The sequence below is a fragment of the Schistocerca gregaria genome, chromosome 8 (assembly GCF_023897955.1).
Source record: "Schistocerca gregaria isolate iqSchGreg1 chromosome 8, iqSchGreg1.2, whole genome shotgun sequence".
Lineage (NCBI taxonomy): Eukaryota > Metazoa > Arthropoda > Insecta > Orthoptera > Acrididae > Schistocerca > Schistocerca gregaria.
Genome location: NC_064927.1, coordinates 182,168,436 through 182,186,532, shown reverse-complemented (window position 1 = coordinate 182,186,532; position 18,097 = coordinate 182,168,436). Strand labels below are relative to the sequence as shown.

The 18,097-nt window shown below is 42.4% G+C and overlaps 1 protein-coding gene across 6 annotated transcripts in view; it reads left to right on the top strand.

Moving 5' to 3' along the window:
• Window positions 1-18,097, top strand: part of LOC126283962 (aquaporin-like) — a 388,928-nt gene that overhangs the window by 80,086 nt on the left and 290,745 nt on the right. For all 6 annotated transcript variants that reach the window (XM_049982418.1, XM_049982410.1, XM_049982420.1 and 3 more), the window contains exon 2: window positions 9,316-9,391. The gene's annotated coding sequence lies outside the window, so the exon portion shown is untranslated. The remainder of the gene's footprint in view (window positions 1-9,315; window positions 9,392-18,097) is intronic.

Here is an 18,097-nt window from a genome sequence, read left to right as displayed (position 1 = left end):
GCTTCATCTCCTAGTACCTAGTGCAACCTGCATCCTTCTGAATCTGCTTAGTGTATTCATCTCTTGGTCTCCCTCTACGATTTTTACCCTCCACTCTGCCCTCCAATGGTAAATTGGTGATACTTTGATGCCTCAGAACATGTTCTACCAACCGGTCCCTTCTTCTTGTCAAGTTGTGCCACAAACTCATCTTCTCCCCAATTCTATTCAATACCTCCTTATTAGTTATGTGATCTACCCATCTCATCTTCAACATTCTTCTTGTCCAAACTATTTATCGTCCATGTTTCACTTCCATAAATGGCTACACTCCATACGAATACTTTCAGAAACGACTTCCTGACACTTAAATCCATATTCGATGTTAACAAATTTCTCTTCTTCAGAACGCTTTCCTTGCCATTGCTAGTCTACATTTTATGTCCTCTCTACTTCGGCCATCATCAGTTATTTTGCTCCCCAAATAGCAAAACTCCTTTACTACTTTTAATGTCACATTTCCATTCGTCTTTAAAGAATTCGCGTTAGTATTCTGCAGCTGTGACTTATTAAACTGATAGTTCGGTAATTTTCACATCTGTCAGCACCTGCTTTCTTTGGCATTATATTCTTCTCGAAGTCTGAAGGTATTTCACCTGTCTCATACATCTTGCTCACCAGATGGTAGAGTTTTGTCAGGACTGGCTTGCCCAAGGCCGTCAGTAGTTCTAACGGAATGTTGTCTACTCCCGGGGCCTTGTTTCGACTCAGGTCTTTCAGTGCTCTGTCAAACTCTTCACACAGTATCGTATCTCCCATTTCATCTACATCCTCTTCCATTTCCATAATATTGTCCTCAAGTACATCGCCCTTGTGTAGACCCTCTAATTGGCGGAGAAGTTAAGCAATACCTACATCTCGATGCAGTTTCGACTATCTCGACTTCACTGATCTGAACTTTAAAAGTTCTCGTGGGCGTGCTGGTACACATTTTCAGAATCTCAGTCTCTAACAGTCTGATGGGGTCTCACAGGGGTTGATTGTGCAGAGTGTCTGTAACAATCGCCTGAACACAGGGCCACAGGAACGAGAAAGTAATTGTCTTGCGAACTGAATAGCGTGACGAAGCAACCAGTTGAAGGGGAAATACGTTTCCTGTAGTACAGTCACTTGTAGCTGACAAGCTTCTAATATTGCTCCTTATATAGTAGGACCTACTAAGTTTTCATTGCAAGCAGAGCCCCTTCTCAACATAGTAAGCAGTATAACTGAAACGCTTATTCCACTGCGTGAGTAGCCTTTGTCCCCTGTGCCATACAAGCCTGACGTCAGAGATTGGAATTAATATGTGACAGGCATCTATACACTTCCGCCCCTATGAAAATGCTGGCCGGAAAGAACTTCCTTCGAATTTAATAAAGAAAGGGAATTTGTTACGAGTGCCATAAGTGAAGTGTAAGATTAAATCGCTATTTATTGATAACAGTAGACAAGCATCGTTGGACTGCGATGGGCAGATGCTCTTGTGTATCAGTCTATGCAAAATTATGGCAGGCACTGAAAATTTCATCCTACACTCAGCCAAATCGAGAAAGAAAATCTAAAAGCTCTTTTATTTTATATACAAAGATGTAAACAGAATTCGGACGTGGCTGCAAAGAAGATGGGTTTATTAGATCTTAATTTACGACGCATTTCGCCTGTATTGCAAGGCGTCGTCAGATAACCTAGGAAAATTACAAAACCCAGTACAAATTTAATTGCTGTACACAAAAATCTAAAACAGCAAACCACGTAAAAATTCTTTACAACATAAAAGTTACAGGTACCGAACTTCGTTTTCGGGTGGAGGGGAGGGGATGGTAGCTAAAGGGTATGCTAGCTCCCATAGTATGAAATATATATAAAAAAAAATCTTACCGAACTATGGGTAAATAACTATCTCATGAAATGATGAATCAAACGTAGAAAATGACACCCAGGTAAGAAGTGGCCAACTGCATGTATAACGCTACAATACAGAACAATACCGATGGTCGCAATTTGTAGCTCGTGAAGGTTTACAGTAGTGTGGTGACATACCACAAGCCAATGAAGGAGAACCTGCATATGGTAAGATGAAAAGCGTCTTTTTAAAAATACGGGGTCTGTCAACAGTATAAAAAATCATCATATGGAGACGACGTCCCTTGTACACAAAATACCTTGTACACATAATAGGGTCTGTTTACATCTGTCATATATGCACAAGCTTACGTGCTAGCACTGGTGTTACTGACTTTTTATTCTTTTTTCCAAGTTTTGCACCTCTTTTTCCACTCACTTGTATTTATTGATGTAAAATTTACGTGCCATGGATTTTAAATACAAATACTCTATCTGATACCTATTAGTGGACGTTAATATGGAGTGTGTCACCCTTTGCTTTTATGGCTGCTATAACTGTGCTGTGAACAATCTGTGGGATATCTAAATATTTACGGAAGAAGACAGCTCATACTTTCTCAAGAGCTGAAGTCAGAGAACGTAGTTACGTTGGATGCTAGTGTCTTGAATGAAGTCGAAGTTCTAACTTAACCCCAGGGGTTCCACTTAGTATATCTCTAACTTTGAACAGGTCAGTACATTTCATGAATGTTATTGTCCACACAACGAGGTGTTTCTCTACTGTACGCAGTACACAATTCTGTAAAAAGAGTCCATACTCTTCGCCATTTAGCGTTTTATTAAGGGCAGTAAGGGACTACACTACAAACCACTAAAAACATCCCGATATAAGTGACCTAGTAGATAGTGTCGGAAATTCCATGCGGCTTTTCGCGGATGATGCTGTAGTATACAGAGAAGCTGCAGCATTAGAAAATTGCAACGAAATGCAGGAAGATCTGCAGCGGATAGGCACTTGGTGCAGGGAGTGGCAACTGACCCTTAACATAGAAAAATGTAGTGTATTGTGAATACATAGAAATAAGGATCCTTTATTGTATGATTATATGATAGCGGAACAAACACTGGTAGCAGTTATTTCTGTAAAATATCTGGGAGTATGCGTACGGAACGATTTGAAGTGGAATGATCATATAAAATTAATTGTTGGTCCTTAGAAAATGGAGTCCACCAAACAAAGGAGTTGGCTTACAAAACACTCGTTCGACCTATACTTGAGTATTGCTCATCAGTGTGCGATCCGTACCAGGTCGGATTGACAGAGGAGATAGAGAAGATCCAAAGAAGAGCGGCGCGTTTCGTCACAGGGTTATTTGGTAAGCGTGATAGCGTTACGGAGATGTTTCGTAAACTCAAGTGGCAGACTCTGCAAGAGAGGCGCTCTGCATCTCGGTGTAGCTTGCTCTCCAGTTTTCGAGAGGGTGCGTTTCTGGATGAGGTATCGAATAAATTGCTTCCCCCTACTTATATCGCCCGAGGAGATCACGAATGTAAAATTAGAGAGATTCGAGCGCGCGGGAGGCTTTCCGGCAGTCGTTCTTCCCGCTAACCATACGCGACTGGAACAGGGAAGGGAGGTAATGACAGTGTCACGTAAAGTGCCCTCCGCCACACACCGTTGGGTGGCTTGCGGAGTACAAATGTAGATGTAGATGTCGCGTCACCCCATGGCATCTGTAGTTCACTGCTGGCAATACAAATGACGGCAGCTAACGTTCGTCAGGCATTCACCAATCCGAATCCTTCCACAGAATAGCCAAAGGGTATAGCGTGATTCACCACTGAAAATCACTCATTTCCAGTCATCCAATGTCCAATGGCATCGTTCTTTTCACCACCTCAAGCGACGCATTGACTAGAGAAATGTGTGGTTTATGAGCAGCTGCTCGACACTTGTACCATTTTTTTTCTTTTTTCACAGCATACGCAGAATCATTGTGCTCTGTGGACTGCTGGTAGCACGATGATTTGTTCCGTTGATTTCATGCAAATTTTTACAACCATCTTCCGCAATGTTCGACCGTTCCTGTTCGTCGGTGCATGATGTCTATATGGCCTTGCTTTAGCTGTAGTTGTTCGTTTGGGTTCCCACGTCACATCACCAACATTCGACCTGGGCAGCCTTAGAGGGGTTAAAATGTCACTGGTGTATTTATTACCCAGGTGACATCCAGTGACTTGTCTTGACCGACTCGTTCGTCTGTTACCGCATCTCTATAACCGACACACCACTCCCTGCCTCCTTTCACACTGTCGAGTCCGCCTCTCCTGACATCTGGTGGCCATATCTCATGACCGATATACTGATCAGATAGTGCAGCTCTTTCTTCAGGCACCTCACGAGGATGTGACAGTCAGTTCCAATCCGCAGTACGTATTATATCCCGATAAAGAGCGTGACAAAGCTGTTCTTAATGTACCAACAGGAGCCGGAATACACTTCATCTACAGAAAGCTGTCATTACTGTGGTCATTTCTCACAGGCCAGTCGTCACTGCAGGAACAGCCATTGTCCTTGAGAATGATAATCGGACAGAGTCTACAGAATGTAAACGGTAATTGTCCAAGACAACAACATTTAACTGAATTCTTCGCGGTAAATGATGTCAAACAGTTGCAGGATAAAGATTTATTGAAATCCTTGACCACGGTTTCGGTATATCTAAATATATTTTCATCAGAAGCAAAAATATACCTGAACATGGAAGACACCTTCAGTAGCAAAAAGCTTAGCAACATAATTGAGATAGAAGAAAAAAAAAACACTTATTGCTTTAAGTAACCATGAAAATTACGAAACTATTACAAGCACAAAAACTGTTAGTCACTTACTAAAAACACATCCTGCATTGGAGATGCATAATACAATCGCGCCGAAGGCGTTGTCAGTGGTTAACATTAAACTATCACCTCCATCTGTAAGAAGGATAAAGTGTCTACGTGTTTAGTAAAATGGATAAAGAGGACATTATCTCATTAATCAGACAGACGCTAGAATTATTTGTTTCAAACTGTGGACAAGTCAAGGAACAATGTCTAAGATCGAAGGAATTGTGATCAAGCTCTAGAGAAATATGTGACTAGCAGAGAAAACTAAAGATGTTGCAGATTCCTCTTGGTGTAGAGACCCAGTCGGGAACCTTATTAAAATGAGTGTCCATAGCATAATTAGTATAGTTAAATATGTCTTCAGATAGGCAGCTGTCAGTTGAATCTCAATAATCACCAGAGGGACAATGAGTGAAGCTATAAGTAACAAGCGGAGCGAAATGTTATTGCAGGGTATGCCCTAAAACTGCACGAAATTTTGATCATGTGTTGATGCTGTTTGTGGTTCAAAAATCAGTTTAGAGATACTTGTGAATGAAATACGCACCAATACATGAAATAGCAAAACGAAAGTCGAAACGTTTATTTATATCTTCGAGTGTTCTTTCACAAAAGACCGTTAACGAATGATGACATCTTTCAACATGTGTACAGCTGCAAAGATTAACACAGTGATCAATACTTCTGTCGCTGAGAAGTAGCTTAAATCGCAAAAATCAACAAGGATCCCCAGGAGTCTCTGACAAGCGATACACGCGAATTAGTTACTGTCTTATACAAAATTTACTACTGTACATCACCTGAACAGAGAATCGTTCCTACTAACTAACAGCACAGGTCAAAGGAGAAGGGGGAGGAGATTAGTGTTGAACGTCCCGTCGACAACGAGGTCATTAGAGACGGAGCGCAAGCTCGGATTAAGGAAGGATGGAGAGGAAGTCGGTCCTGCCCTTTTTAAGGAACCATCTCGTCATTGGCCTTAAACGATGTAGGGAAATCACGGAAAACCTAAACCAGGATCTCCGGACACAGGTTTGAACCATTGTCCCCCCGAGAAGAGATCACATACATTTATAAAAGGATGAAATGAAATGAAATAATACCTTCTACGGGAATCGTCATTGATTCTGAAAATATCGATCAAGCAAACTCATGCTCCTCAGCGCTGTGGACAGAGGAACCCAGTTTGATTTAGTGTTTCTAACGTTTGAAAAGCAGCTGGCAATGTATCACACCTTCCTGTGGGGTATGTAAACAGATATGAGACTGGATCTTCCTTGACAAGCAGGATGAAGCACATTATCTTGGACGAAGAGCCATCTGTACATAATACCTGGTAGGATCATCAGTGTTCATGTTATACATTAACAAGTCAACAGATATCAGCTTCCATATCAGACTTTTCGCAGAACATGCAGTTATGTTTGAAAATCCGATAAAATTTTCGATAAGGTAAAGTTAGATCTTTGTGTAACACCAGTGTGATACAAAAATAGGATACTAATTTCCTTCATTTTGTGGTCATGTCGTCCATGGTTGCTTTATAGCCATTTAAGGTATTTTAAGCCTCTCTTTGAAACTTCGGAAAGTTGCAAAACTCCTCAGGAACCCAAAGTCAGATGTCAGTCAAAAACCCGTAAAACAGACATTCGCATCTGACTAGTAGTTAACTTCAGAGCATCTCCTACTGGCCATTAAAATTGCTACACCACGAAGACGACGTGCTACAGCGCGAAATTTAACCAACAGGAAGAAGATGCTGTGATATGCAAATGATTAGCTTTTCAGAGCATTCAAACAACGTTGGCGCCGATGGCTACACCTACAACGTACTGACATGAGGAACGTTTACAAACGATTTCTCATACACAAACAGCAGTTGAACTGCGTTGACTAATGAAACGTTGTTGTGATGCCTCGTGTAAGGAGGAGAAATGCGTACTATCAAGGCTCCGACGATAAAGGTCGCAATGTAGCCTACCGCGATTGCAGTTTATCGTATCACGACGTTTCTGCTCGCGTTGATAGAGATCCAATGACTGCTGGCAGAATACGGAATCGGTGGGTTCAGGAGGGTAATACAGAACGCCGTGCTGGATCCCAACGGCCCCGTATCACTAGCAGTCGGGATGACAGGCATCTAATCCGCATGGCTGTAACGGATCGTACAGCCACGTCTCGATCACTGAGTCAACATATGGGAACGTTAGCAAGACAACAACCATCTGCACGAACAGATCGACGACGTTTGCAGCAGCATGGAGTATCAGCTCGGGGTCCCTGGCTACGGTTACCCTTGACGCTGCATCACAGACAGGAGCGCCTGCGATGGTGTACTCAACGATGAACCTGGGTGCACGAATGACAAAACGTCATTATTTCGGATGAATCCAGGTTCTGTTTACAGCATCATGATGGTCACATCCGTGTTTGGCGACATCGCGGTGAACGCACACTGGAAGCGTGTATTCGTCATCGCATACTGGCGTATCACCTAGTATGATGGCATGGGGTGCCATTGGTTACACGTCTCGGTCACCTGTTGTTCGCATTGACGGCACTTTGAACAGTGGACGTTACATTTCAGATGTGTTACGACCCGTGGCTCTACCCTTCATTCGATCCCTGCGAAACCCTACATTTCAGCACGATAATGCACGACCGCTTGTTGCAGGTCCTGTACGGGCCTTTCTGGATATAGAAAATGTTCGACTGCTGCCCTGGCCAGCACATTCTCCAGATCTGTCACCAATTGAAAACATCTGGTCAATGGTGGCCAAGTAAATGGTTCGTCACAATACGCCAGTCAATCCTCCTGATGAACTGTGGTATCGTGCTGAAGCTGCATGAGCAGCTGTACCTGTACACGCCATCCAAGCTGTGTTTGACTCAATACTCAGGCGTATTAAGGCCGTTATTACGGCCAGAGGTGGTTGTTCTAGGTACTGATTTCTCAGGATCTATGCACCCAAATTGCGTGAAAATGTAATCACATATCAGTTCTAGTATAATATATTTGTCCAATGAATACCCGTTTATCATCTGCATTTCTGCTTGGTGTAGCAATTGTAATGGCCAGTAGTGTACTAGCAAAATAAATGCAATCACTGCTCACCCAATATTGTAACTTGAAAATGATAATACCGTAAGAAGTACCAGTCGGCTAATAGAACACATAAGAGATATAAAAATTCCATGCACAGCATCACTGTTTTCCTGCAATGTAAAGAGGATATAGTTACACCTTTGTTATTTGAGACCATTAAACTACTTGAAGAAAATCTTAAAACACACAACCAGCTAAATAGATGAAATTATAAAATTATTGCAGTTAATAACTCAATAAAAATATTTTGAAGTTAATCGGGAGTACTACATAAAAGAAGGAGATTGACCCATGGGTTCACCTCTTTCAGGAACTTCATGAATCTTATGGAAAAATTAATATTTGAAGATGCACTAACAACGGGGCACAACAACTTCTTGTACAGAAACATAGATGACATAATATGTAACATAGATGAGGTTTGTAACCGAACGGTTCTAATGGCTCTGAGCACTGCTGAGGTCATCAGTCCCCTGGAACTTAGAACTAAATAAACCTAACTAACCTAAGGACAGTACACACATCCATGCAGCACTCGAACCTGTTACTGTAGTGATCACGCGGTTCCAGACTGTAGCGCCTAGAACCGCTCGGCCACCCCGGCCGACAATACGGTTACAGAAAGACATATTCTTATGAACACAAAGTTTACAGTAGAAGAAGAACAACAAATCATACTCAGCTTTGTAGATATAACCATAAGAAAAGACAGCCACAAGCACACGTTTGATGTATACAGAAAACTCACAACAAAACAGAACAAGAAGTGCAACCAAAAAATACAGGTAGCTCTCATGTGCCGGGGAAAATATTTCTTGCACTTGCATTTGGGTCGTCCCAGTGAAATAAGAGGATTTTTTGGAAGAAATTGAAAACTCCCAACTTGCTGACTAAATATTTTGCTTGCAGGAACAAGTCTTGACTTGCATCGAGAAGACTCGGCTTGGTGAGAAGGCATATTTCGATTTTCTGACCAATTGCTTTGCTTGTGAGAACGACATCATCCTTGATGTATGAAGCTGTGTGATTGTTTCGTTTCAATGGCTTTTAAAATACTGGACTGTGACTGGAGGAGGGCAAAAGATGTGTGTTTTGGCTTAGAAGCTCTCTGATTGGTCAAGTGGACACCCAATTTGGTCAGATTAGCAGAGGACACTGGGTGTGTACAAAGAAGACCTCTGCCTGTAGCTGCAGGCTTGTTTGACTTGCTAGGGCATAGCCACCTATGGTAAACTAACATACGCAAACAAGCGACAGACGTCGGCAGGCCCCTGCATATCAGCAACACTGTCTGGTAACTACCACCTGCTGTTAGAGCCGACCAAAAGGCCACAGCAGGGACACCGACGAGTTCGCCCACAGACGCACAAACAATCCGCCAACATTCCCTCACACTGTGCTTCCGGTATATGACCTATCGGACACAAGATTGACAATAAACCTGACTGTTGCAGGTTCCTGACGCTGAACGAGGACTCTGTACCAGCACCCAGCGCCATACGCCGAGCAGCACAACCGCACAATGTCAAGGTATCGATATGCATGATACCCACAACTAACAAAGCCTATCCTTGCACGACCTATCGCAGGCAGCAAGACAACCGCTACTGCTCTTACCACCCGACCTAACTATCGCAGAGGTTTTTTCCCTTGGCTCTTGCCTTGGCATTTTTTTTCCTCTGCCCTTCAGACCGCTACGCTTCGTCCGATTTCGACCCAATGTATCTCCAGATGAGCGCGTATTAATGGTTAACCCTAACCAGACGTACGCAAACATCGCAGTACCCACATCTTGCGACACCTCACTTTAGTGAATACTAACCCGTATGCAGAGATTCCAGTAGACCTATTGTGTTAGCCATCACTCCAGTGTAGGCGTGGAGGGGCTCTACCTCTTATTTTTTTTAAAAAAATTCAACTACCAGCCATATGAAGAAAGATGCCATATATCTATGGAGAACTTATTTAGAAAACTTCAAATACAGTTGTATACGCCAAAAACCACCAACATTTTTCACCTCTTTCCTCTTGATCCAATGAAGATTGAGCAAATAATATTAGGTAAATAGTAGTTGACACATAGGCGTAAAAATAATCCCTGTTCCAATGCTTCATCCTTAAATGGAAGAGGAGAAAGTGTGCTACAACAAATAGTTCACTGTGCCACGCAGTTCAGATAAATATGTAGATGCAGACTTGGTAACAATGTCCGGAAAATCTGTCAGTTATACCATAACCTCGACTTCCCAGCTCTGTCTAGCACGTAATCTGCACTCAGTACTGGCTGCAATCGACAATTACCATACGAGGAGACCCATGGATGAGTGGTTAGTCTTGCATGTAAAAGGACTATGGTTCAAATCCTGGGGCGCTCATTTAGACGTATGTTTTCAGTGGATTCTGTAGGTGACTTCCTGTACGGTAACGGCCGATGTACCTCTCTCCCGTCCATCCCCTTTTAGTCCATTCCAACTTTAAATAGCAATGTAACCAGTTGGAATCACATATATAATACCTCATCTCAAAGTAAAAATTAAAAGTTTCTAGTATTTAACATTTACACCAAAAGAAAGGATTAAGCTTTAATGTCCCGTTGACAACGAGGTCATTAGAAGAGGACTTTAGAAGCGAAGCCGAAATTCGGATAGGGGAATAGTGGAGAACGAAGTCGGCAACATCTTTCAAAGGAATCATCCTGCTAGTTCGCTTAAGCGATTTAACGTAATCATGAAAAGCTAAAACTGATGGGCGGAAAGAGATTTAAATCTCCGCCCTCCATGAAGCACTTCTAATGACTTACCTGCTTGTGGTAGCTCATTTGACGCACCAGGGAGAAGTATGTCGCTTGCTGTTTCGTTCGAAAGGCTTGCTTTAGCTGACCACCGCTCCATGCTGACGTCCCGCCAATTTTAAACATATCTGAACATTCACTGCGTATCTGTGTTGGCGTTTCACATTCATTGCACCCTCTTTCATCCAGTTTCAGACACCTAGTTTTCGGTTGAAACCAAGTGCTGAGTTGCACTTCTTCGCGAATATCTGGACATTCATTACACCCTCTTTACACGTATTTTAAGATTATGTCAAAATAACTGCTTTTTTCCAATTAAAAATACACGATGTGTTCAATTTCTTCGTGGCTGTGTTGCTGCAATGTAGTCTTAAAGCAACCCACTTACATAATATCATTTAGCGAAAGCTGCATTTCGATATCTGCAAAATGTATTGTTTACTTCTTTTTTTGTTATCATTTGATGTCGTCTATCGTGCTTTACTTCTGACCTGAGTTTAATGATTAAATGTTTGGTCATTACCTCCCAAACTTTGTATGTGGAGATATTAACGATCTCGGTAAAATATATAGATGAATACGAATAATGGAGAGAGGATGATTCTCTAAAGAAATAATCTCACATTTCAGTGAATAAGGGCAGGATTTAGATAGTCTCGCAAAACAGTAAACAGATTAATGTAATCGTAGTGAAGAATCAGATACCGAAGAGATTCAGACGAGACATTATTTCAGAAATCTTGAGGATTTGAACTTTAGCAACCAGTTTCATTGATATCCGGATTAGCTGGTGCATGATATCTGCCGGGGGTAAGCCAGTGATGCACACCTTGCTAAGACTGTGATGTATGATAGACTTTGATCTCAAGATCTGATCCAGATGCTCGGCGCTGTAACATTTGTATCGCAATTCGTACTCAACGAATTTTGCAAATGAAGCATTTAAAATAAGTGTGGATGACTATTTACTCTTATCTAGTACTTATTGCTCTTTCGCAGTGGGTGAAACGACGAGCATCGGCGTCTGGCCGTCACTGGACGAAAATTTTAGAATTATGGATGGTCCACGCTACCCCTCAACAGAGAAGCAAAGCTTTGATGTTAATACATGGAAGATGGAGTACTCACTGCTGAGACGGGTGTCCCTACAGCGGCCCAGACCCATTATATCGCCGATGACATTTTACATTCAGTATGTAATAAACACAAATTCGAGGTATGGAAATATAAAGAAAAATTTCAGAAACTCATAAACCATACACAGTTTTATTTGACTCGGTTTCGCAGAATTTTTTGAGGGACAACCTTTGCCCCAATTATTATTATATGTTCTAAAATTGAGGCTTACCTTGCCCAAGGTGCTAAGCAATAACATGTACTTTCTAGATTATCCAGATACACTTTATTCAAATAACGGAACATAGATATGTACTAACTCCACATTAACACTTGCTCATTGGCTTTAGAAAAAGAAGTGATCCAAAAATATCAAATAAATACTGCCTTTCCTGAATAAATTTGCACTACGATGCTAAACGGGTTACGTGTATCAAACAAGTTTTGTTATATTTCTACCTCTAGTAATCATTTTACTATTCAGTCTTGGCACAATTCGCTGTAAATTCTTTGTGCACCGCAGGTAGGTACCTTACCACAATTTTGAGGTCTCTTTTCTTCTCTATTTTTGCACCAGTGGCCTCACTGAATGTGATGTTTATGAAATATTCACTTACTTACCCTTTTCCAACACTTATAATTTCCCATCCCTCTGTTTCACCAGATGTCTTTTTTATCTGATTTTAATCCATGAGGCAGAACTTATATTGAGCTTAGTTGTGTTAAAGATCGTATCAGTTGCTTGCTTGAAAGTCTACAAAATAAATGCCTTTCATCTGAACAGTTTTAAATAGTTGCTTATTGCGAGCTGTTGCTATAGTGTTCATTACAACATCAGGAACGAAATGCTTCCTCACTTTAATAACTGTCCTCTCATAGAATTACCAGTTTTTCTGTTACTTCCGTTTGTTGAATTATTAATATTGTTTCCTCTATCCATTGCCTTTCAGTGAAAGCACGCAAAACGACCAGAGCAAGCGGAAGTGCAGAACGTTTATATACAGCATAGCCAATTCGTGTAGCAAATTCTGCACTTTGGTATGAACTTGTCATAGGAGCTGCCTCTTATGCCACCTACCGGCCTTCGTGGCACTTACATCAGCAATCACTGGAGACAATCCTTTCAATATTTGAAAATCTTTTTCACAGACCACCTAACGAAGAAGAAAACACAATTTGTGCAAATCTGTCGCTTAGTTCTGAAGTGTGATAACCCTTCAACTGCAGTTTCGATTGTCACTTATTTCAAGCGGCTAAGGCGCTCAAAAAACAGCAGTTGTCAACATTAGCGCAATAAGTAAAGAAGCCACGAATCCAGTTTTCTGATATTTTGTTCCATCTGTTGCATACGTATGTAACGAATGCTGACAAAAGCCACATAAACTCATACACTTTTTATTTATTTTACGTATCTTGACTGCTACTGTGTTCTCAGTAGTTTAGCCACACTAAACTGATTTAAAAATCGAAACTGAAATTGCGTAAATTATAAGTAGTGCAGTCGATGGCGAATATGTTATCGTTCAGAAAAGTTGGCCATTAATTGCAGCCATTCTTCCTGCGGCACTGTGGTCTCGCCGTAATCACTGTAGGTTTGACACTTCGGCGCATGCAGGCGCGGAACAACGTTGCCACGTCCAGCACGCAAAGCACTTGTAATCTTATTCTTAATTCCACTCGCTCTAACAGGCGAACTGTTCACTTTATAAACACAGAAATTACATCAACGTGTTTTAGAAGAGGTACATTACGTTTTAATTTTACTTTTATCTGCGGCAACAAATTGTTAAGATGATAAACGTAAAGTTTACTGAAATGCATAATCTAGCGACGTTAACGAATTTCAACATGAGCGAAAATGTTTTATTAATGAAGTTGGGTTAGTACATTATGGCAATGAAATGCATCATATTTTCATATGTTTGAAACAAGAACTCTGTCGGAGATCTCTAATGTGAGATAATCTCAGTTAAATATGACACGCAATGATCTGCTCGCCCAACTGTCAGGGGATCGTATGGTTTTGACACGAGAAACAGATCGTTGTAATTGTAGCAGCACCACCGCTTAAAATGGGGAGAGGTTTGCTTCGGTGCAATATTTGTGAGTGCACAAGTTACAGCCAGGCATGGGCCTGTTGACAGTAAGTTACGCTACCAGCGGTTGCGAAGTAGAATGGAGGTCTCATGGCCGTAGACCTGCTGAAAAGAGTAAACGCAGCGGTTTGTATGGCGCAAGTTATAGGCAGAAGGGGCGCACAGGCCCAACCCAGATGTTATAAGCAGATGACTCGGAGTGGCGCGTTAGCAAATCAGAGGCGCACAGCCGTGTATAAATAGGCGCTGGTTCACTACCAAGGCACTTAAGGGTGACAGCTCTCCTGGAAGGTGAGGCATGTCACACCACCGACTACACACAGTAACAGATACGCCAGTGTTCCAGTTTACGGCAGGTCGCTGGTTCCACCCTCTGAAGCCACCGCCGTGTCTCCAGCCAGCCAACGGCAGGTCACACCATGACACGCTACTGCAGGCTCCCAACACATGCCGGAGGCATCCCGAGGCGAGGGCCGCAGATTCGCATCCGGATCGCTGGCGCTTGTTGTCTCCATGATCTGAGTCATGCCGGCGAGGAAGCAAGCCGCGGGCTGCCTTGCAGCTCCCAGCAGGTGGCACTGAGGCAGCAGGGACAGGGACCGCTGAGGTGACTGCCAGCGCATCCTGACGTTGTCACAACTCCGTCGCTGTACAAGGCCGACACACAGCGGGGCATTGCGTGGGTCACTCAGGCAACCATTCCATTTCGCTGATAGTGGAGTGGTGTCCTCAGCATTGCAGGAGCCAGTGACACAGACCAAGAGGAACAGGGGCACCTTAGCTGGAAATAATAAATAACTTGGGAAACTCAGATGAGTTTTAATACGGTGCATCCTGATAGTTTCTATCCCCGTCCAACATAATGGAACTGTTATTAATTTTTCTGATCAGTCTAAGATTAAATGTGTTTATCATGGTGGGAAAGTGTATCTTAAATAGACCAACCTCTATTGTTTTGAAAGAACAAAAGCGATATAAAAATCAGGGCCTTTGTATTACAGCAGTTATATTGTGAACGGTAATATGTATTTTGTGTGATACAGACTGAATTCCAGAGATCAACTTCCTTTGGAATAAACTGCTATTAAGGATTTCTTATTCTAATTTCAAAACTTATGATGATAGAATTTTGTTACATAGGTACTTACAGATGTAAACTCCATTTCCATGGGAATAATCGAAGGACTCCACTGCTATCACTCTTGTGGCTATGACAGATTCTTCGAGTGTCACTGTTACTGACGCTGCCATTGTCGTCATTTAATGAAAGTATCTTATTCACTGATTTTCCAAAAGAGCTTCATTCTGCCATGCTCTCTCCATGGTGCTCTGCATATGTTTGACGACTTTCTTCCAATCTTCAGTGGTGACGTTCCTGACAGCTTCAACTGGAGATAGAGTAAACTCATTATTATTCCTTGCAATGTAACCTACAATTTGGATCAATATTAATTCTACTGGATTGAAGTATCAGTGGTAAGGTTGTAGTTTAACGACTGAATGCCCAACCTTTTTGCCATTTCGTCAGTTTCGTATAGAGGAACTGTCGATTATGAAGAGGTATTTGTTCCACGGGCTCCGCCTTTTTAAGCTCATCACTTATATCGATGTTATAATGCTGAAGCCAGTCGGTCATTTCCTCCTTTCGGTTTGGCAATGTAAGTGCCTTGCCAATAACAACTGAAGCATTATCTAGAGCAATTGTTCATGATTTTTCAAGATTTGGTATTAGCGAACCTTAGAACTATTTTGTAAATGTATAGTGTTCATTTCTTCGAGATTGTCTTCTGTTTTCTTTGATTTAAAAAGTAGATTGTTCGGGAGAAAACCTTGCGGGGTGCCTGTGTGAAGAGGAATTGCTACTGTATCTTTAGCTGTGTCGTCTGTTTAGCCCTGCTTGACAAAATGCGCAGAACTGACCGTTTCGTCAAGCCACGCCACTTCGTCGATATTTATGCTGCGGACGTACTCTAAAAATCAGCATCGCCATGCAGCTATATCCTCCCTCTCCATTAACAGCTTGTGGTCACAGAAATGTCGATAGTGAAAGCCTAGGTTGTGTAAAACTGTGGACAAGGATGTGTGATTGCCTTGAAAAAATCCTGATTCTTAAGTGTAACCAGTAACTTCCTAAGTGTTGGATGTTCCTTCGTGCCCAGAGGTGTTCAGTTCCGAAGATTCTTCAGGGTCCTTTTCTTTGTCGAATATTATCTTCCCAGTTTTCACGACAGATTTTTTTTGTTTATATACAGAGCTGCAGCAGTTCTGTCAATTACTTTGTTAACAGAGAGCAGTGAACCACGATTAAGGTTTTCATTCTCAAGAAAGCGCGTGAAGTGCAAACCATTTCTCGCGACTGTCCTCGTACAGCGATCTCCTGGGCAAGAGAATGATGTAAGACTTTTCCACTTGTAACTTTCGACAAACTTACCACTGTCATCGCTAAGTATCACACAACAAACAGCAACAACGAATACTAGTAAAAACAAACAGAAGAATAACTCCTACAACCGTAAAGACAAACACACAAAGGTCATGGTTCGCAACAATCACACAGGCCAGCATTTGAACTTCACTGCAAGTAAGAAGTGTTCTGGTGATGGGTGTGTTGGCGTAAGCTGTCGCCAGCACATTGGTCAGCAAAGATGAAGCACAGAGGTCGATTAGTAGGCGATGGATCAATTGTGCCTAACATGAGAGAGGCCAGAGACACACCCACAAGCAACATGCCACCAACACACTCTCGACATGGTACTGGCGGAGAGTAGCCGAGCCTATCACGTGGGCTTCCTCCCTCTACCACCCACATACACTTTCCACTTCTGTCCTCGCTGTCAAACCTAAAGTAGTTTTGGACAGACTATAGGAAGTGAAGGGTGGTAAACCATAGCCGTGACCACTATTTAAATCCTGGGAAAGACCCTGGTACCCATTTGATAGCATGCTGAGTGGGCATGACTCCATACTGGAAGGACTAGAACGACGAAAAATTCACACTCCTACCTGGTACTGAACCCGAAACATTTAGCGCTGGAATCTAGGAGATCAAGACAGACGGTGAGAAAATCTCATATTTCGCATTTGCCGATGTTGTGGCCCTGTTGTCCACATCTAACTAAGAACTGAAGTGGTTGAGCGACAGCGTGGAGGCGGCAGGGAGTAGAATCGGACTTCTGCTGAATCAATTGCAGACCGAGTATCTGACGATGAACAGGACTCATGCCAATTCAAGGGACCCACTTCAGCTTCATGGTAGTCGGAATTCGATCATACAAAAGGACTCATAATTCGAAACATCTGGGGGTATTCTTTACACATGAAGCATCGTGTGAGTAGAAATCAAAACGAGGATTCATGCCGCAAACCGATCTTACTTTTAGTCTCAGTCACGTTTTTAAATCACGTAGTCTCTCAAGGAATTTCAACTTCCAGCTGTACAAAACAGTGGTCCAAGGCATAGGGCTGTATGGCAGCGAAACATGAAGTGGCTGGAAAAAGAATTAGATAATCTTACTCGTTTTCGCTCAAAAAGGCTTAAGAAGTATGTATTGTCTAGTACAAGATAAGATCACTCGAAGATTCGGCATAATTGTGACCTGTATGAAATTTATGATGGACCAAACGTCGTAGGCCTGATGAGAAACAAGCGGCTATTATTGGCAGGACATGTCGCTCAGCCGGCCGGAGTGGCCGTGCGGTTCTAGGCGCTGCAGTCTGGAACCGAGCGACCGCTACGGTCGCATGTTCGAATCCTGCCTCGGGGATGGATGTGTGTGATGTCCTTCGGTTAGGTTTAATTAGTTCTAAGTTCTAGGCGACTGATGACCTCAGAAGTTAAGTCGCGTAGTGCTCAGAGCCATTTGAACCATTTTGAAACATGTCCCTGAGATGGGTGAACACCAGTGGCCTTTGAAATCCATGGAATTTAATCTCTGTGTTAGAACATCGATAGGAAGACGACAGAAAAGGTGATGGAATCCATGAGGACTTGCTGCAGACAGGCATACAGTATGACTGGCGACAGAAGCCACAAAACCGAATCCAGGGGAAGAGAAACTTTCTAGGTGCGCGCAGTACTCTAATTTACGGGTCGCGGCTGGAAAAAAGGTCCTGCAAGAGCGGGACCAACGACGACTGAAGAGACTCATTCAACGTCACAGAAGTGCAACCCTTCTGAAAATGTCTGCATATTTAAATGCTGGGCCATCAGCAAGTGTCAACGTGCGAACCATT